Source organism: Schistocerca cancellata, chromosome 10, assembly GCF_023864275.1.
Source record: "Schistocerca cancellata isolate TAMUIC-IGC-003103 chromosome 10, iqSchCanc2.1, whole genome shotgun sequence".
NCBI lineage: Eukaryota > Metazoa > Arthropoda > Insecta > Orthoptera > Acrididae > Schistocerca > Schistocerca cancellata.
In genome coordinates, this window is record NC_064635.1 from 186,714,762 (window position 1) to 186,735,799 (window position 21,038).

Sequence of the window (21,038 nt, forward strand, 5' to 3'; positions counted from 1 at the left end):
CGATGAAACACAGAAATTGCATCCCGATTCAATACAAAATTCACAATGCCGATTTCTGACCACAGGAGTCCCGTTTAGAAGAGTATGTACTTTGGCTCTTCCCTGGGTCTCAGTGTTAGACTCCGATCCACCACAGCAGGTTTACTGTTACCCTTCGACCATCACGTTGACGATGAAACACAGAAATTGCATCCCGATTCAATACAAAATTCACAATGTCGATTTGTGTCCACAGGAGTACGGTTTAGAAGAATATGTACTTTCGCTCTTCCCTGGGGGCTAAGTGTTGGTCTCGGATGCTCCACAGCAGGTTTACTGTTACCCTTCGACCATCACATTGACGATGAAACACAGAAATTGCATCCCGTTTCAATACAAAATCCACAATGCCGATTTCTGTCCACAGGAGTACGGTTTAGAAGAGTATGTACTTTGGCTCTTCCCTGGGGGCTAAGTGTTGGACTCGGATGCACCACAGCAGGTTTACTGTTACCCTTCGACCATCACATTGACGATGAAACACAGAAATTGCATCATGATTCAATACAAAATTCTCAATGCCGATTTGTGTCCACAGGAGAACGGTTTAGAAGAATATGTACTTTGGCTCTTCCCTGGGGGCTCAGTGTTGGACTCGGATGCACCACAGCAAGTTTACTGTTACCCTTCGACCATCACATTGACGATGAAACACAGAAATTGCATCCTGATTCAATACAAAATTCACAATGCCGATTTCTGTCCACAGGAGTACGGTTTAGAAGTGTATGTACTTTGGCTCTTCCCTGGGGGCTAAGTGTTGGACTCGGATGCACCACAGCAGGTTTACTGTTACCCTTCGACCATCACATTCACGATGAAACACAGAAATTGCATCCCGATTCAATACAAAATTCACAATGCCGATTTCTGACCACAGGAGTCCCGTTTAGAAGAGTATGTACTTTGGCTCTTCCCTGGGTCTCAGTGTTAGACTCCGATCCACCACAGCAGGTTTACTGTTACCCTTCGACCATCACATTGACGATGAAACACAGAAATTGCATCCCGATTCAATACAAAATTCACAATGTCGATTTGTGTCCACAGGAGTACGGTTTAGAAGAATATGTACTTTCGCTCTTCCCTGGGGGCTAAGTGTTGGTCTCGGATGCTCCACAGCAGGTTTACTGTTACCCTTCGACCATCACATTGACGATGAAACACAGAAATTGCATCCCGATTCAATACAAAATTCACAATGCCGATTTCTATCCACAGGAGTCCCGTTTAGAAGAGTATGTACTTTGGCTCTTCCCTGGGTCTCAGTGTTAGACTCCGATCCACCACAGCAGGTTTACTGTTACCCTTCGACCATCGCATTGACGATGAAACACAGAAATTGCATCATGATTCAATTCAAAATTCACAATGTCGATTTGTGTCCACAGGAGTACGGTTTAAAAGAATATGTACTTTCGCTCTTCCCTGGAGGCTAAGTGTTGGACTCGGATGCACCACAGCAGGTTTACTGTTACCCTTCGACCATCGAATTGACGATGAAACACAGAAATTGCATCCCGTTTCAATACAAAATTCACAATGCCGATTTCTGTCCACAGGAGTACGGTTTAGAAGAGTATGTACTTTGGCTCTTTCCTGGGGGCTAAGTGTTGGACTCGGATGCACCACAGCAGGTTTACTGTTACCCTTCGACCATCACATTGACGATGAAACACAGAAATTGCATCATGATTCAATCCAAAATTCTCAATGCCGATTTGTGTCCACAGGAGTACGGTTTAGAAGAATATGTACTTTGGCTCTTCCCTGGGGGCTCAGTGTTGGACTCGGATGCACCACAGCAAGTTTACTGTTACCCTTCGACCATCACATTGACGATGAAACACAGAAATTGCATCCCGATTCAATACAAAATTCACAATGCCGATTTCTGTCCACAGGAGTACGGTTTAGAAGAGTATGTACTTTGGCTCTACTCTGGGGGCTAAGTGTTGGACTCGGATGCACCACAGCAGGTTTACTGTTACCCTTCGACCATCACATTGACGATGAAACACAGAAATTGCATCATGATTCAATACAAAATTCTCAATGCCGATTTGTGTCCACAGGAGTAGGGTTTAGAAGAATATGTACTTTGGCTCTTCCCTGGGGGCTCAGTGTTCTACTCGGATGCACCACAGCAGGTTTACTGTTACCCTTCGACCATCGAATTGACGATGAAACACAGAAATTGCATCATGATTCAATACAAAATTCTCAATGCCGATTTGTGTCCACAGGAGTACGGTTTAGAAGAATATGTTCTTTGGCTCTTCCCTGGGGGCTCAGTGTTGGACTCGGATGCACCACAGCAGGTTTACTGTTACCCTTCGACCATCACATTGACGATGAAACACAGAAATTGCATCCCGATTCAATACAAAATTCACAATGCCGATTTCTGTCCACAGGAGTACGGTTTAGAAGAGTATGTACTTTGGCTCTTCCCTGGGGGCTAAGTGTTGGACTCGGATGCACCACAGCAGGTTTACTGTTCCCCTTCGACCATCACAATGATGATGAAACACAGAAATTGCATCCCGATTCAATACAAAACTTGCAATGCCAATTTCTGTCTACAGGAGTACAGTTTAGAAGAATATGTACTTTGCCTCTTCCCTGGGGGCTAAGTGTTGGACTCGGATGCACCACAGCAGGTTTACTGTTACCCTTCGACCATCACATTGACGATGAAACACAGAAATTGCATCCCGATTCAATACAAAACTTGCAATGATAATTTCTGTCCACAGGAGTACGAATTAAAAGAGTATGTACTTTGGCTCTTCCCTGGGTGGCCCAGTGTTAGAGTCCGACGCACCACAGCATGCTTACTGATACACTATGACAATCACATTGACGATGAAACACAGAAATTGCATCCCGATTCAATACAAAATTCACAATGCCGATTTCTGTCCACAGGAGTACGGTTTAGAAGATAATGCACTTTCGCTCTTCCCTGGGGGCTAAGTGTTGGACTCGGATGCACCACAGCAGGTTTACTGTTACCCTTCGACCATCACATTGACGATGAAACACAGATATTGCATCCCGATTCAATACAAAATTCACAATGCCGATTTCTGTCCACAGGAGTACGGTTTAGAAGAGTATGTACTTTGGCTCTTACCTGGGTGGCCCAGTGTTAGAGTCCGACGCACCACAGTAGGCTTACTTTTACACTATGACAATCACATTGACGATGAAACACAGAAATTGCATCCCGATTCAATACAAAATTCACAATGCCGATTTCTGTCCACAGGAGTACGGTTTAAAAGAATATGTACTTTCGCTCTTCCCTGGGGGCTAAGTGTTGGACTCGGATGCACCACAGCAGGTTTACTGTTACCCTTCGACCATCACATTGACGATGAAATACAGAAATTGCATCCCGTTTCAATACAAAATTCACAATGCCGATTTCTGTCCACAGGAGTCCCGTTTAGAAGAGTATGTACTTTGGCTCTTCCCTGGGTGGCCCAGTGTTAGAGTCTGACGCACCACAGCATGCTTACTGATACACTATGACAATCACATTGACGATGAAACACAGAAAGTGCATCCCGATTCAATACAAAATTCACAATGCCGATTTCTGTCCACAGGAGTACGGTTTAGAAGATAATGTACTTTCGCTCTTCCCTGGGGGCTAAGTGTTGGACTCGGATGCACCACAGCAGGTTTACTGTTACCCTTCGACCATCACATTGACGATGAAACACAGAAATTGCATCCCGATTCAATACAAAATTCACAATGCCGATTTCTGTCCACAGGAGTACGGTTTAGAAGAGTATGTACTTTGGCTCTTACCTGGGTGGCCCAGTGTTAGAGTCCGACGCACCACAGCAGGCTTACTGATACACTACGACAATCACATTGACGATGAAACACAGAAATTGCATCCCGATTCAATACAAAATTCACAATGCCGATTTCTGTCCACAGGAGTCCCGTTTAGAAGAGTATGTACTTTGGCTCTTCCCTGGGTCTCAGTGTTAGACTCCGATCCACCACAGCAGGTTTACTGTTACCCTTCGACCATCACATTGACGATGAAACACAGAAATTGCATCATGATTCAATTCAAAATTCACAATGTCGATTTGTGTCCACAGGAGTACGGTTTAGAAGAATATGTACTTTCTCTCTTCCCTGGGGGCTAAGTGTTGGACTCGGATGCACCACAGCAGGTTTACTGTTACCCTTCGACCATCACATTGACGATGAAACACAGAAATTGCATCATGATTCAATCCAAAATTCTCAATGCCGATTTGTGTCCACAGGAGTACGGTTTAGAAGAATATGTACTTTGGCTCTTCCCTGGGGGCTCAGTGTTGGACTCGGATGCACCACAGCAAGTTTACTGTTACCCTTCGACCATCACATTGACGATGAAACACAGAAATTGCATCCCGATTCAATACAAAATTCACAATGCCGATTTCTGTCCACAGGAGTACGGTTTAGAAGAGTATGTACTTTGGCTCTTCTCTGGGGGCTAAGTGTTGGACTCGGATGCACCACAGCAGGTTTACTGTTACCCTTCGACCATCACATTGACGATGAAACACAGAAATTGCATCATGATTCAATACAAAATTCTCAATGCCGATTTGTGTCCACAGGAGTAGGGTTTAGAAGAATATGTACTTTGGCTCTTCCCTGGGGGCTCAGTGTTGGACTCGGATGCACCACAGCAGTTTTACTGTTACCCTTCGACCATCACATTGACGATGAAACACAGAAATTGCATCATGATTCAATACAAAATTCTCAATGCCGATTTGTGTCAACAGGAGTACGGTTTAGAAGAATATGTACTTTGGCTCTTCCCTGGGGGCTCAGTGTTGGACTCGGATGCACCACAGCAGGTTTACTGTTACCCTTTGACCATCACATTGACGATGAAACACAGAAATTGCATCCCGATTCAATACAAAATTCACAATGCCGATTTCTGTCCACAGGAGTACGGTTTAGAAGAGTATGTACTTTGGCTCTTCCCTGGGGGCTAAGTGTTGGACTCGGATGCACCACAGCAGGTTTACTGTTCCCCTTCGACCATCACAATGATGATGAAACACAGAAATTGCATCCCGATTCAATACAAAACTTGCAATGCCAATTTCTGTCTACAGGAGTACAGTTTAGAAGAATATGTACTTTGCCTCTTCCCTGGGGGCTAAGTGTTGGACTCGGATGCACCACAGCAGGTTTACTGTTACCCTTCGACCATCACATTGACGATGAAACACAGAAATTGCATCCCGATTCAATACAAAACTTGCAATGATAATTTCTGTCCACAGGAGTACGAATTAAAAGAGTATGTACTTTGGCTCTTCCCTGGGTGGCCCAGTGTTAGAGTCCGACGCACCACAGCATGCTTACTGATACACTATGACAATCACATTGACGATGAAACACAGAAATTGCATCCCGATTCAATACAAAATTCACAATGCCGATTTCTGTCCACAGGAGTACGGTTTAGAAGATAATGTACTTTCGCTCTTCCCTGGGGGCTAAGTGTTGGACTCGGATGCACCACAGCAGGTTTACTGTTACCCTTCGACCATCACATTGACGATGAAACACAGAAATTGCATCCCGATTCAATACAAAATTCACAATGCCGATTTCTGTCCACAGGAGTACGGTTTAGAAGAGTATGTACTTTGGCTCTTACCTGGGTGGCCCAGTGTTAGAGTCCGACGCACCACAGTAGGCTTACTTTTACACTATGACAATCACATTGACGATGAAACACAGAAATTGCATCCCGATTCAATACAAAATTCACAATGCCGATTTCTGTCCACAGGAGTACGGTTTAAAAGAATATGTACTTTCGCTCCTCCCTGGGGGCTAAGTGTTGGACTCGGATGCACCACAGCAGGTTTACTGTTACCCTTCGACCATCACATTGACGATGAAACACAGAAATTGCATCCCGTTTCAATACAAAATTCACAATGCCGATTTCTGTCCACAGGAGTACGGTTTAGAAGAGTATGTACTTTGGCTCCTCCCTGGGGGCTAAGTGTTGGACTCGGATGCACCACAGCAGGTTTACTGTTACCCTTCGACCATCAGATTGACGATGAAACACAGAAATTGCATCCCGATTCAATACAAAATTCACAATGCCGATTTCTGTCCACAGGAGTCCCGTTTAGAAGAGTATGTACTTTGCCTCTTCCCTGGGTGGCCCAGTGTTAGAGTCCGACGCACCACAGCAGGCTTACTGATACACTACGACAATCACATTGACGATGAAACACAGAAATTGCATCCCGATTCAATACAAAATTCACAATGCCGATTTCTGTCCACAGGAGTCCCGTTTAGAAGAGTATGTACTTTGGCTCTTCCCTGGGTCTCAGTGTTAGACTCCGATCCACCACAGCAGGTTTACTGTTACCCTTCGACCATCACATTGACGATGAAACACAGAAATTGCATCATGATTCAATTCAAAATTCACAATGTCGATTTGTGTCCACAGGAGTACGGTTTAGAAGAATATGTACTTTGGCTCTTCCCTGGGGGCTAAGTGTTGGACTCGGATGCACCACAGCAGGTTTACTGTTACCCTTCGACCATCACATTGACGATGAAACACAGAAATTGCATCCCGTTTCAATACAAAATTCACAATGCCGATTTCTGTCCACAGGAGTACGGTTTAGAAGAATATGTACTTTGGCTCTTCCCTGGGGGCTAAGTGTTGGACTCGGATGCACCACAGCAGGTTTACTGTTACCCTTCGACCATCACATTGACGATGAAACACAGAAATTGCATCATGATTCAATCCAAAATTCTCAATGCCGATTTGTGTCCACAGGAGTACGGTTTAGAAGATTATGTACTTTGGCTCTTCCCTGGGGGCTCAGTGTTGGACTCGGATGCCCCACAGCAAGTTTACTGTTACCCTTCGACCATCACATTGACGATGAAACACAGAAATTGCATCCCGATTCAATACAAAATTCACAATGCCGATTTCTGTCCACAGGGGTACGGTTTAGAAGAGTATGTACTTTGGCTCTTCCCTGAGGGCTAAGTATTGTTCTCGGATGCACCACAGCAGGTATACTGTTACCCTTCGACCATCACATTGACGATGAAACACAGAAATTGCATCCCGATTCAATACAAAACTTGCAATGCCAATTTCTGTCCACAGGAGTACGGTTTAGAAGAATATGTACTTTGGCTCTTCCCTGGGGGCTCAGTGTTGGACTCGGATGCACCACAGCAGGTTTACTGTTACCCTTCGACCATCACATTGACGATGAAACACAGAAATTGCATCATGATTCAATACAAAATTCTCAATGCCGATTTGTGTCCACAGGAGTACGGTTTAGAAGAATTTGTACTTTGGCTCTTCCCTGGGGGCTCAGTGTTGGACACGGATGCACCACAGCAAGTTTACTGTTACCCTTCGACCATCACATTGACGATGAAACACAGAAATTGCATCCCGATTCAATACAAAATTCACAATGCCGATTTCTGTCCACAGGAGTACGGTTTAGAAGAGTATGTACTTTGGCTCTTCCCTGGGGGCTAAGTGTTGGACTCGGATGCACCACAGCAGGTTTACTGTTACCCTTCGACCATCACATTGACGATGAAACACAGAAATTGCATCATGATTCAATACAAAATTCTCAATGCCGATTTGTGTCCACAGGAGTACGGTTTAGAAGAATATGTACTTTGGATCTTCCCTGGGGGCTCAGTGTTGGACTCGGATGCACCACAGCAGGTTTACTGTTACCCTTCGACCATCACATTGACGATGAAACACAGAAATTGCATCCCGATTCAATACAAAATTCACAATGCCGATTTCTGTCCACAGGAGTACGGTTTAGAAGAGTATGTACTTTGGCTCTTCCCTGGGGGCTAAGTGTTGGACTCGGATGCACCACAGCAGGTTTACTGTTCCCCTTCGACCATCACAATGACGATGAAACACAGAAATTGCATCCCGATTCAATACAAAACTTGCAATGCCAATTTCTGTCTACAGGAGTACGGTTTAGAAGAATATGTACTTTGCCTCTTCCCTGGGTGGCCCAGTGTTAGAGTCCGACGCACCACAGCAGGCTTACTGATACACTACGACAATCACATTGACGATGAAACACAGAAATTGCATCCCGATTCAATACAAAATTCACAATGCCCATTTCTGTCCACAGGAGTCCCGTTTAGAAGAGTATGTACTCTGGCTCTTCCCTGAGTCTCAGTGTTAGACTCCGATCCACCACAGCAGGATTACTGTTACCCTTCGACCATCACATTGACGATGAAACACAGAAATTGCATCATGATTCAATACAAAATTCTCAATGCCGCTTTGTGTCCACAGGAGTACGGTTTAGAAGAATATGTACTTTGGCTCTTCCCTGGGGTCTCAGTGTTGGACTCGGATGCACCACAGCAGGTTTACTGTTACTATTCGACCATCACATTGACGATGAAACACAGAAATTGCATCCCGATTCAATACAAAATTAACAATGCCGATTTCTGTCCACAGGAGTACGGTTTAGAAGAGTATGTACTTTGGCTCTTCCCTGGGGGCTAAGTGTTGGACTCGGATGCACCACAGCAGGTTTACTGTTACCCTTCGACCATCACATTGACGATGACACACAGAAATTGCATCATGATTCAATACAAAATTCTCAATGCCGATTTGTGTCCACAGGAGTACGGTTTAGAAGAATATGTCCTTTGGCTCTTCCCTGGGGTCTCAGTGTTGGACTCGGATGCACCACAGCAGGTTTACTGTTACCCTTCGACCATCACATTGACGATGAAACACAGAAATTGAATCCCGATTCAATACAAAATTCACAATGCCGATTTCTGTCCACAGGACTACGGTTTAGAAGAGTATGTACTTTGGCTCTTCCCTGGGGGCTCAGTGTTGGACTCGGATGCACCACAGCAGGTTTACTGTTACCCTTCGACCATCACATTGACGATGAAACACAGAAATTGCATCATGATTCAATACAAAATTCACAACGCCGATTTCTGTCCACAGGAGTACGGTTTAGAAGAGTATGTACTTTGGCTCTTCCCTGGGGGCTAAGTGTTGGACTCGGATGCACCACAGCAGGTTTTCTGTTACCCTTCGACCATCACATTGACTATGAAACACAGAAATTGCATCCCGATTCAATACAAAATTCACAATGCCGATTTCTGTCCACAGGAGTCCCGTTTAGAAGAGTATGTACTTTGGCTTTTCCCTGGGTCTCAGTGTTAGACTCCGATCCACCACAGCAGGTTTACTGTTACCCTTCGACCATCACATTGACGATGAAACACAGAAATTGCATCATGATTCAATACAAAATTCTCAATGCCGATTTGTGTCCACAGGAGTACGGTTTCGAAGAATATGTACTTTGGCTCTTCCCTGGGGGCTCAGTGTTGGACTAGGATGCACCACAGCAGGTTTACTGTTACCCTTCGACCATTACATTGACGATGAAACACAGAAATTGCATCATGATTCAATACAAAATTCTCAATGCCGATTTGTGTCCACAGGAGTACGGATTAGAAGAATATGTACTTTGGCTCTTCCCTGGGGGCTCAGTGTTGGATTCGGATGCACCACAGCAGGTTTACTGTTACCCTTCGACCATCACATTGACGATGAAACACAGAAATTGCATCCCGATTCAATACAAAATTCACAATGCCGATTTCTGTCCACAGGAGTACGGTTTAGAAGAGTATGTACTTTGGCTCTTCCCTGGGGGCTAAGTGTTGGACTCGGATGCACCACAGCAGGTTTACTGTTCCCCTTCGACCATCACAATGACGATGAAACACAGAAATTGCATCCCGATTCAATACAAAACTTGCAATGCCAATTTCTGTCTACAGGAGTACGGTTTAGAAGAATATGTACTTTGCCTCTTCCCTGGGTGGACCAGTGTTAGAGTCCGACGCACCACAGCAGGCTTACTCATACACTACAACAATCACATTGACGATGAAACACAGAAATTGCATCCCGATTCAATACAAAATTCACAATGCCGATTTCTGTCCACAGGAGTCCCGTTTAGAAGAGTATGTACTTTGGCTCTTCCCTGGGTCTCAGTGTTAGACTCCGATCCACCACAGCAGGTTTACTGTTACCCTTCGACCATCACATTGACGATGAAACACAGAAATTGCATCATGAATCAATACAAAATTCACAATGTCGATTTGTGTCCACAGGAGTACGGTTTAGAAGAATATGTACTTTCGCTCTTCCCTGGGGGCTAAGTGTTGGACTCGGATGCACCACAGCAGGTTTACTGTTACCCTTCGACCATCACATTGACGATGAAACACAGAAATTGCATCCAGATTCAATACAAAACTTGCAATGCCAATTTCTGTCCACAGGAGTACGGTTTAGAAGAGTATGTACACTCCTGGAAATTGAAATAAGAACACCGTGAATTCATTGTCCCAGGAAGGGGAAACTTTATTGACACATTCTTGGGGTCAGATACATCACATGATCACACTGACAGAACCACAGGCACATAGACACAGGCAACAGAGCATGCACAATGTCGGCACTAGTACAGTGTATATCCACCTTTCGCAGCAATGCAGGCTGCTATTCTCCCATGGAGACGATCGTAGAGATGCTGGATGTAGTCCTGTGGAACGGCTTGCCATGCCATTTCCACCTGGCGCCTCAGTTGGACCAGCGTTCGTGCTGGACGTGCAGACCGCGTGAGACGACGCTTCATCCAGTCCCAAACATGCTCAATGGGGGACAGATCCGGAGATCTTGCTGGCCAGGGTAGTTGACTTACACCTTCTAGAGCACGTTGGGTGGCACGGGATACATGCGGACGTGCATTGTCCTGTTGCAACAGCAAGTTCCCTTGCCGGTCTAGGAATGGTAGAACGATGGGTTCGATGACGGTTTGGATGTACCGTTCACTATTCAGTGTCCCCTCGACGATCACCAGTGGTGTACGGCCAGTGTAGGAGATCGCTCCCCACACAATGATGCCGGGTGTTGGCCCTGTGTGCCTCAGTCGTATGCAGTCCTGATTGTGGCGCTCACCTGCACGGCGCCAAACACGCATACGACCATCATTGGCACCAAGGCAGAAGCGACTCTCATCGCTGAAGACGACACGTCACCATTCGTCCCTCCATTCACGCCTGTCGCGACACCACTGGAGGCGGGCTGTACGATGTTGGGGCGTGAGCGGAAGACGGCCTAACGGTGTGCGGGACCGTAGCCCAGCTTCATGGAGACGGTTGCGAATGGTCCTCGCCGATACCCCAGGAGCAACAGTGTCCCTAATTTGCTGGGAAGTGGCGGTGCGGTCCCCTACGGCACTGCGTAGGGGTCTACGGTCTTGGCGTGCATCCGTGCGTCGCTGCGGTCCGGTCCCAGGTCGACGGGCACGTGCACCTTCCGCCGACCACTGGCGACAACATCGATGTACTGTGGACACCTCACGCCCCACGTGTTGAGCAATTCGGCGGTACGTCCACCCGGCCTCCCGCATGCCCACTATACGCCCTCGCTCAAAGTCCGTCAACTGCACATACGGTTCACGTCCACGCTGTCGCGGCATGCTACCAGTGTTAAAGACTGCGATGGAGCTCCGTATGCCACGGCAAACTGGCTGACACTGACGGCGGCGGTGCACAAATGCTGCGCAGCTAGCGCCATTCGACGGCCAACACCGCGGTTCCTGGTGTGTCCGCTGTGCCGTGCGTGTGATCATTGCTTGTACAGCCCTCTCGCAGTGTCCGGAGCAAGTATGGTGGGTCTGACACACCGGTGTCAATGTGTTCTTTTTTCCATTTCCAGGAGTGTATTTTGGCTCTTCCCTGGGTGGCCCAGTGTTAGAGTCCGACGCACCACAGCTGGCTTACTGATACACTATGAAAATCACATTGACGATGAAACACAGAAATTGCATCCCGATTCAATACAAAATTCACAATGCCGATTTCTGTCCACAGGAGTACGGTTTAGAAGAGTATGTACTTTGGCTCTTCCCTGGGGGCTAAGTGTTGGACTCGGATGCACCACAGCAGGTTTACTGTTACCCTTCGACCATCACATTGACGATGAAACACAGAAATTGCATCATGATTCAATACGAAATTCTCAATGCCGATTTGTGTCCACAGGAGTACGGTTTAGAAGAATATGTACTTTGGCTCTTCCCTGGGGGCTCAGTGTTGGACTCGGATGCACCACAGCAGGTTTACTGTTACCCTTCGACCATCACATTGACGATGAAACACAGAAATTGCATCCCGATTCAATACAAAATTCACAATGCCGATTTCTGTCCACAGGAGTACGGTTTAGAAGAGTATGTACTTTGGCTCTTCCCTGGGGGCGAAGTGTTGGACTCGGATGCACCACAGCAGGATTACTGTTACCCTTCGACCATCACATTGACGATGAAACACAGAAATTGCATCATGATTCAATACAAAATTCTCAATGCCGATTTGTGTCCACTGGAGTACGGTTTAGAAGAATATGTACTTTGGCTCTTCCCAGGGGGCTCAGTGTTGGACTCGGATGCACCACAGCAGGTTTACTGTTACCCTTCGACCATCACATTGACGATGAAACACAGAAATTGCATCCCGATTCAATACAAAATTCACAATGCCGATTTCTGTCCACAGGAGTACGGTTTAGAAGAGTATGTACTTTGGCTCTTCCCTGGGGGCTAAGTGTTGGACTCGGATGCACCACAGCAGGTTTACTGTTACCCTTCGACCATCACATAGACGATGAAACACAGAAATTGCATCATGATTCAATACAAAATTCTCAATGCCGATTTGTGTCCACAGGAGTACGGTTTAGAAGAATATGTAATTTGGCTCTTCCCTGGGGGCTCAGTGTTGGACTCGGATGCACCACAGCAGGTTTACTGTTACCCTTCGACCATCACATTGACGATGAAACACAGAAATTGCATCCCGATTCAATACAAAATTCACAATGCCGATTTCTGTCCACAGGAGTCCCGTTTAGAAGAGTATGTACTTTGGCTCTTCCCTGGGTCTCAGTGTGAGACTCCGATCCACCACAGCAGGTTTACTGTTACCCTTCAACCATCACATTGACGATGAAACACAGAAATTGCATCATGATTCAATACAAAATTCACAATGTCGATATGTGTCCACAGGAGTACGGTTTAGAAGAATATGTACTTTCGCTCTTCCCTGGGGGCTAAGTGATGGACTCGGATGCACCACAGCAGGTTTACTGTTACCCTTCGACCATCACATTGACGATGAAACACAGAAATTGCATCATGATTCAATACAAAATTCACAATGCCGATTTCTGTCCACAGGAGTACGGTTTAGAAGAATATGTACTTTGGCTCTTCCCTGGGGGCTCAGTGTTGGACTCGGATGCACCACAGCAAGTTTACTGTTACACTTCGACCATCTCATTGACGATGAAACACAGATATTGCATCCCGATTCAATACAAAATTCACAATGCCGATTTCTGTCCACAGGAGTACGGTTTAGAAGAGTATGTACTTTGGCTCTTCCCTGGGGGCTCAGTGTTGGACTCGGATGCACCACAGCAGGTTTACTGTTACCCTTCGATCATCACATTGACGATGAAACACAGAAATTGCATCCCGATTCAATACAAAATTCACAATGCCGATTTCTGTCCACAGGAGTACGGTTTAGAAGAATATGTACTTTGGCTCTTCCCTGGGGGCTCAGTGTTGGACTCGGATGCACCACAGCAAGTTTACTGTTACACTTCGACCATCACATAGACGATGAAACACAGAAATTGCATCATGATACAATACAAAATTCTCAATGCCGATTTGTGTCCACAGGAGTACGGTTTAGAAGAATATGTAATTTGGCTCTTCCCTGGGGGCGAAGTGTTGGACTCGGATGCACCACAGCAGGATTACTGTTACCCTTCGACCATCACATTGACGATGAAACACAGAAATTGCATCCCGATTCAATACAAAATTCACAATGCCGATTTCTGTCCACAGGAGTACGGTTTAGAAGAGTATGTACTTTGGCTCTTCCCTGGGGGCTAAGTGTTGGACTCGGATGCACCACAGCAGGTTTACTGTTACCCTTCGACCATCACATAGACGATGAAACACAGAAATTGCATCATGATTCAATACAAAATTCTCAATGCCGATTTGTGTCCACAGGAGTACGGTTTAGAAGAATATGTAATTTGGCTCTTCCCTGGGGGCTCAGTGTTGGACTCGGATGCACCACAGCAGGTTTACTGTTACCCTTCGACCATCACATTGACGATGAAACACAGAAATTGCATCCCGATTCAATACAATATTCACAATGCCGATTTCTGTCCACAGGAGTCCCGTTTAGAAGAGTATGTACTTTGGCTCTTCCCTGGGTCTCAGTGTGAGACTCCGATCCACCACAGCAGGTTTACTGTTACCCTTCAACCATCACATTGACGATGAAACACAGAAATTGCATCATGATTCAATACAAAATTCACAATGTCGATTTGTGTCCACAGGAGTACGGTTTAGAAGAATATGTACTTTCGCTCTTCCCTGGGGGCTAAGTGATGGACTCGGATGCACCACAGCAGGTTTACTGTTACCCTTCGACCATCACATTGACGATGAAACACAGAAATTGCATCATGATTCAATACAAAATTCACAATGCCGATTTTTGTCCACAGGAGTACGGTTTAGAAGAATATGTACTTTGGCTCTTCCCTGGGGGCTCAGTGTTGGACTCGGATGCACCACAGCAAGTTTACTGTTACACATCGACCATCTCATTGACGATGAAACACAGATATTGCATCCCGATTCAATACAAAATTCACAATGCCGATTTCTGTCCACAGGAGTACGGTTTAGAAGAGTATGTACTTTGGCTCTTCCCTGGGGGCTCAGTGTTGGACTCGGATGCACCACAGCAGGTTTACTGTTACCCTTCGATCATCACATTGACGATGAAACACAGAAATTGCATCCCGATTCAATACAAAATTCACAATGCCGATTTCTGTCCACAGGAGTACTGTTTAGAAGAGTATGTACTTTGGCTCTTCCCTGGGGCTAAGTGTTGGACTCGGATGCACCGCAGCTGGTTTAATGTTACCCTTCGACCATCACAATGACCATGAAACACAGAAATTGCATCCCGATTCAATACAAAACTTGCAATGCCAATTTCTGTCCACAGGAGTACGGTTGAGAAGAATATGTACTTTGCCTCTTCCCTGGGTGACCCAGTGTTAGAGTCCGACGCACCACAGCAGGCTTACTGATACACTACGACTATCACATTGACGATGAAACACAGAAATTGCATCCCGATTCAATACAAAATTCACAATGCCGATTTCTGTCCACAGGAGTCCCGTTTAGAAGAGTATGTACTTTGGCTCTTCCCTGGGTCTCAGTGTTAGACTCCGATCCACCACAGCAGGTTTACTGTTACCCTTCGATCATCACATTGACGATGAAACACAGAAATTGCATCATGATTCAATACAAAATTCTCAATGCCGATTTGTGTCCACAGGAGTACGGTTTAGAAGAATATGTACTTTGGCTCTTCCCTGGGGGCTCAGTGTTGGACTCGGATGCACCACAGCAGGTTTACTGTTACCCTTCGACCATCACATTGACGATGAAACACAGAAATTGCATCCCGATTCAATACAAAATTCACAATGCCGATTTCTGTCCACAGGAGTACGGTTTAGAAGAGTATGTACTTTGGCTCTTCCCTGGGGGCGAAGTGTTGGACTCGGATGCACCACAGCATGTTTACTGTTACCCTTCGACCATCACATTGACGATGAAACACAGAAATTGTATCATGATTCAATACAAAATTCTCAATGCCGATTTGTGTCCACAGGAGTACGGTTTAGAAGAGTATGTACTTTGGCTCTTCCCTGGGGGCTCAGTGTTGGACTCGGATGCACCACAGCAGGTTTACTGTTACTATTCGACCATCACATTGACGATGAAACACAGAAATTGCATCCCGATTCAATACAAAATTAACAATGCCGATTTCTGTCCACAGGAGTACGGTTTAGAAGAGTATGTACTTTGGCTCTTCCCTGGGGGCTCAGTGTTGGACTCGGATGCACCACAGCAGGTTTACTGTTACCCTTCGACCATCACATTGACGATGAAACACAGAAATTGCATCATGATTCAATACAAAATTCTCAATGCCGATTTGTGTCCACAGGAGTACGGTTTAGAAGAGTATGTACTTTGGCTCTTCCCTGGGTGGCCCAGTGTTAGAGTCCGACGCACCACAGCAGGCTTACTGATACACTATGAAAATCACATTGACGATGAAACACAGAAATTGCATCCCGATTCAATACAAAATTCACAATGCCGATTTCTGTCCACAGGAGTACGGTTTAGAAGAGTATGTACTTTGGCTCTTCCCTGGGGGCTAAGTGTTGGACTCGGATGCACCACAGCAGGTTTACTGTTACCCTTCGACCATCACATTGACGATGAAACACAGAAATTGCATCGTGATTCAATACAAAATTCTCAATGCCGATTTGTGTCCACAGGAGTACGGTTTAGAAGAATATGTACTTTGGCTCTTCCCTGGGGCCTCAGTGTTGGACTCGGATGCACCACAGCAGGTTTACTGTTACCCTTCGACCATCACATTGACGACGAAACACAGAAATTGCATCCCGATTCAATACAAAATTCACAACGCCGATTTCTGTCCACAGGAGTACGGTTTAGAAGAGTATGTACGTTGGCTCTTCCCTGGGGGCTAAGTGTTGGACTCGGAAGCACCACAGCAGGTTTACTGTTACCCTTCGACCATCACATTGACGATGAAACTCAGAAATTGCATCATGATTCAATACAAAATTCTCAATGCCGATTTGTGTCCACAGGAGTACGGTTTAGAAGAATATGTACTTTGGCTCTTCCCTGGGGGCTCAGTGTTGGACTCGGATGCACCACAGCAGGTTTACTGTTACTATTCGACCATCACATTGACGATGAAACACAGAAATTGCATTCCGATTCAATACAAAATTCACAATGCCGATTTCTGTCCACAGGAGTACGGTTTAGAAGAGTATGTACTTTGGCTCTTCCCTGGGGGCGAAGTGTTGGACTCGGATGCACCACAGCAGGTTTACTGTTACCCTTCGACCATCACTTTGACGATGTAACACAGAAATTACATCATGATTCAATACAAAATTCTCAATGCCGATTTGTGTCCACAGGAGTACGGTTTAGAAGAATATGTACTTTGGCTCTTCCCTGGGGGCTCAGTGTTGGACTCGGATGCACCACAGCAGGTTTACTGTTACCCTTCGACCATCACATTGACGATGAAACACAGAAATTGCATCCCGATTCAATACAAAATTCACAATGCCGATTTCTGTCCACAGGAGTACGGTTTAGAAGAGTATGTACTTTGGCTCTTCCCTGGGGGCTAAGTGTTGGACTCGGATGCACCACAGCAGGTTTACTGTTACCCTTCGACCATCACATTGACGATGAAACACAGAAATTGCATCATGATTCAATACAAAATTCTCAATGCCGATTTGTGTCCACAGGAGTACGGTTTAGAAGAATATGTAATTTGGCTCTTCCCTGGGGGCTCAGTGTTGGACTCGGATGCACCACAGCAGGTTTACTGTTACCCTTCGACCATCACATTGACGATGAAACACAGAAATTGCATCCCGATTCAATACAAAATTCACAATGCCGATTTCTGTCCACAGGAGTCCCGTTTAGAAGAGTATGTACTTTGGCTCTTCCCTGGGTCTCAGTGTGAGACTCCGATCCACCACAGCAGGTTTACTGTTACCCTTCGACCATCACATTGACGATGAAACACAGAAATTGCAGCATGATTCAATACAAAATTCACAATGTCGATTTGTGTCCACAGGAGTACGGTTTAGAAGAATATGTACTTTCGCTCTTCCCTGGGGGCTAAGTGTTGGACTCGGATGCACCACAGCAGGTTTACTGTTACCCTTCGACCATCACATTGACGATGAAACACAGAAATTGCATCCCGATTCAATACAAAATTCACAATGCCGATTTCTGTCCACAGGAGTACGGTTTAGAACAGTATGTACATTGGCTCTTCCCTGGGTCTCAGTGTTAGACTCCGATCCACCACAGCAGTTTAACTGTTACCCTTCGACCATCACATTGACGATGAAACACAGAAATTGCATCATGATTCAATACAAGATTCACAATGCCGATTTCTGTCCACGGGAGTCCCGTTTAGAAGAGTATGTACTTTGGCTCTTCCCTAGGTCTCAGTGTTAGACTCCGATCCACCACAGCAGGTTTACTGTTACCCTTCGACCATGACATTGACGATGAAACACAGACATTGCATCCCGATTCAATACAAAATTCACAATGCCAATTTCTGTCCACAGGAGTACGGTTTAGAAGAGTATGTACTTTGGCTCTTCCCTGGGGGCTAAGTGTTGGACTCGGATGCACCACAGCAGGTTTACTGTTACCCTTCGACCATCACATTGACGATGAAACACAGAAATTGCATCATGATTCAATACAAAATTCTCAATGCCGATTTGTGTCCACAGGAGTACGGTTTAGAAGAATATGTACTTTGGCTCCTCCCTGGGAGCTCAGTGTTGGACTCGGATGCACCAGAGCAGGTTTACTGTTACCCTTCGACCATCACATTGACGATGAAACACAGAAATTGCATCCCGATTCTATACAAAATTCACAATGCCGATTTCTGTCCACAGGAGTACGGTTTAGAAGAGTATGTACTTTGGCTCTTCCCTGGGGGCTAAGTGTTGGACTCGGATGCACCACAGCAGGTTTACTGTTACCCTTCGACCATCACATTGACAATGAAACACAGAAATTGCATCATGATTCAATACAAAATTCTCAATGCCGATTTGTGTCCACAGGAGTACGGTTTAGAAGAAAATGTACTTTGGCTCTTCCCTGGGGGCTCAGTGTTGGACTCGGATGCACCACAGCAGGTTTACTGTTACCCTTCGACCATCACATTGACGATGAAACACAGAAATTGCATCCCGATTCAATACAAAATTCACAATGCCGATTTCTGTCCACAGGAGTACGGTTTAGAAGAGTATGTACTTTGGCTCTTCCCTGGGGGCTAAGTGTTGGACTCGGATGCACCACAGCAAGTTTACTGTAACCCTTCGACCATCTCATTGACGATGAAACACAGAAATTGCATCCCGATTCAATACAAAATTCACAATGCCGATTTCTGTCCACAGGAGTAGCGTTTAGAAGAGTATGAACTTTGGCTCTTCCCTGGGGGCTCAGTGTTGCACTCGGATGCACCACAGCAGGTTTACTGTTACCCTTCGATCATCACATTGACGATGAAACACAGAAATTGCATCCCGATTCAATACAAAATTCACAATGCCGATTTCTGTCCACAGGAGTACGGTTTAGAAGAGTATGTACTTTGGCTCTTCCCTGGGGCTAAGTGTTGGACTCGGATGCACCGCAGCAGGTTTAATGTTACCCTTCGACCATCACAATGACGATGAAACACAGAAATTGCATCATGATTCAATACAAAATTCTCAATGCCGATTTGTGTCCACAGGAGTACGGTTTAGAAGAATATGTACTTTGGCTCTTCCCTGGGGGCTAAGTGTTGGACTCGGATGCACCACAGCAGGTTTACTGTTACCCTTCGATCATCACATTGACGATGAAACACAGAAATTGCATCATGATTCAATACAAAATTCACAATGTCGATTTGTGTCCACAGGAGTACGGTTTACAAAATATGTACTTTCGCTCTTCCCTGGGGGCTAAGTGTTGGACTCGGATGCACCACAGCAGGTTTACTGTTACTCTTCGACCATCACATTGACGATGAAACACAGAAATTGCATCCCGATTCAATACAAAATTCACAATGCCGATTTCTGTCCACAGGAGTACGGTTTAGAAGAGTATGTACTTTGGCTCTTCCCTGGGTCTCAGTGTTAGACTCCGATCCACCACAGAAGGTTTACTGTTACCCTTCGACCATCACATTGACGATGAAACCCCGAAATTTCATCATGATTCAATACAAAATTCACAATGTCGATTTGTGACCACAGGAGTACGGTTTAGAAGTATATGTACTTTCGCTCTTCCCTGGGGGCTAAGTGTTGGACTCGGATGCACCACAGCAGGTTTACTGTTACCCTTCGACCATCACATTGACGATGAAACACAGAAATTGCATCCCGATTCAATACAAAATTCACAATGCCGATTTCTGTCCACAGGAGTCCCGTTTAGAAGAGTATGTACTTTGGCTCTTCCCTGGGTCTCAGTGTTAGACTCCGATCCACCACAGCAGGTTTACTGTTACCCTTCGACCATCACATTGACGATGAAACACAGAAATTGCATCCCGATTCAATACAAAATTCACAATGCCGATTTCAGTCCACAGGAGTACGGTTTAGAAGAGTATGTACTTTGGCTCTTCACTGGGGGCTAAGTGTTGGTCCCGGATGCACCACAGCAGGTTTACTGTTACCCTTCGACCATCACATTGACGATGAAACACAGAAATTGCATCATGATTCAATACAAAATTCTCAATGCCGATTTGTGTCCACAGGAGTACGGTTTAGAAGAATATGTACTTTGGCTCTTCCCTGGGGACTCAGTGTTGGACTCGGATGCACCACAGCAGGTTTACTGTTACCCTTCGACCATCACATTGACGATGAAACACAGAAATTGAATCTCGATTCAATACAAAATTCACAATGCCGATTTCTGTCCACAGGAGTACGGTTTAGAAGAGTATGTACTTTGGCTCTTCCCTGGGGGCTCATTGTTGGACTCGGA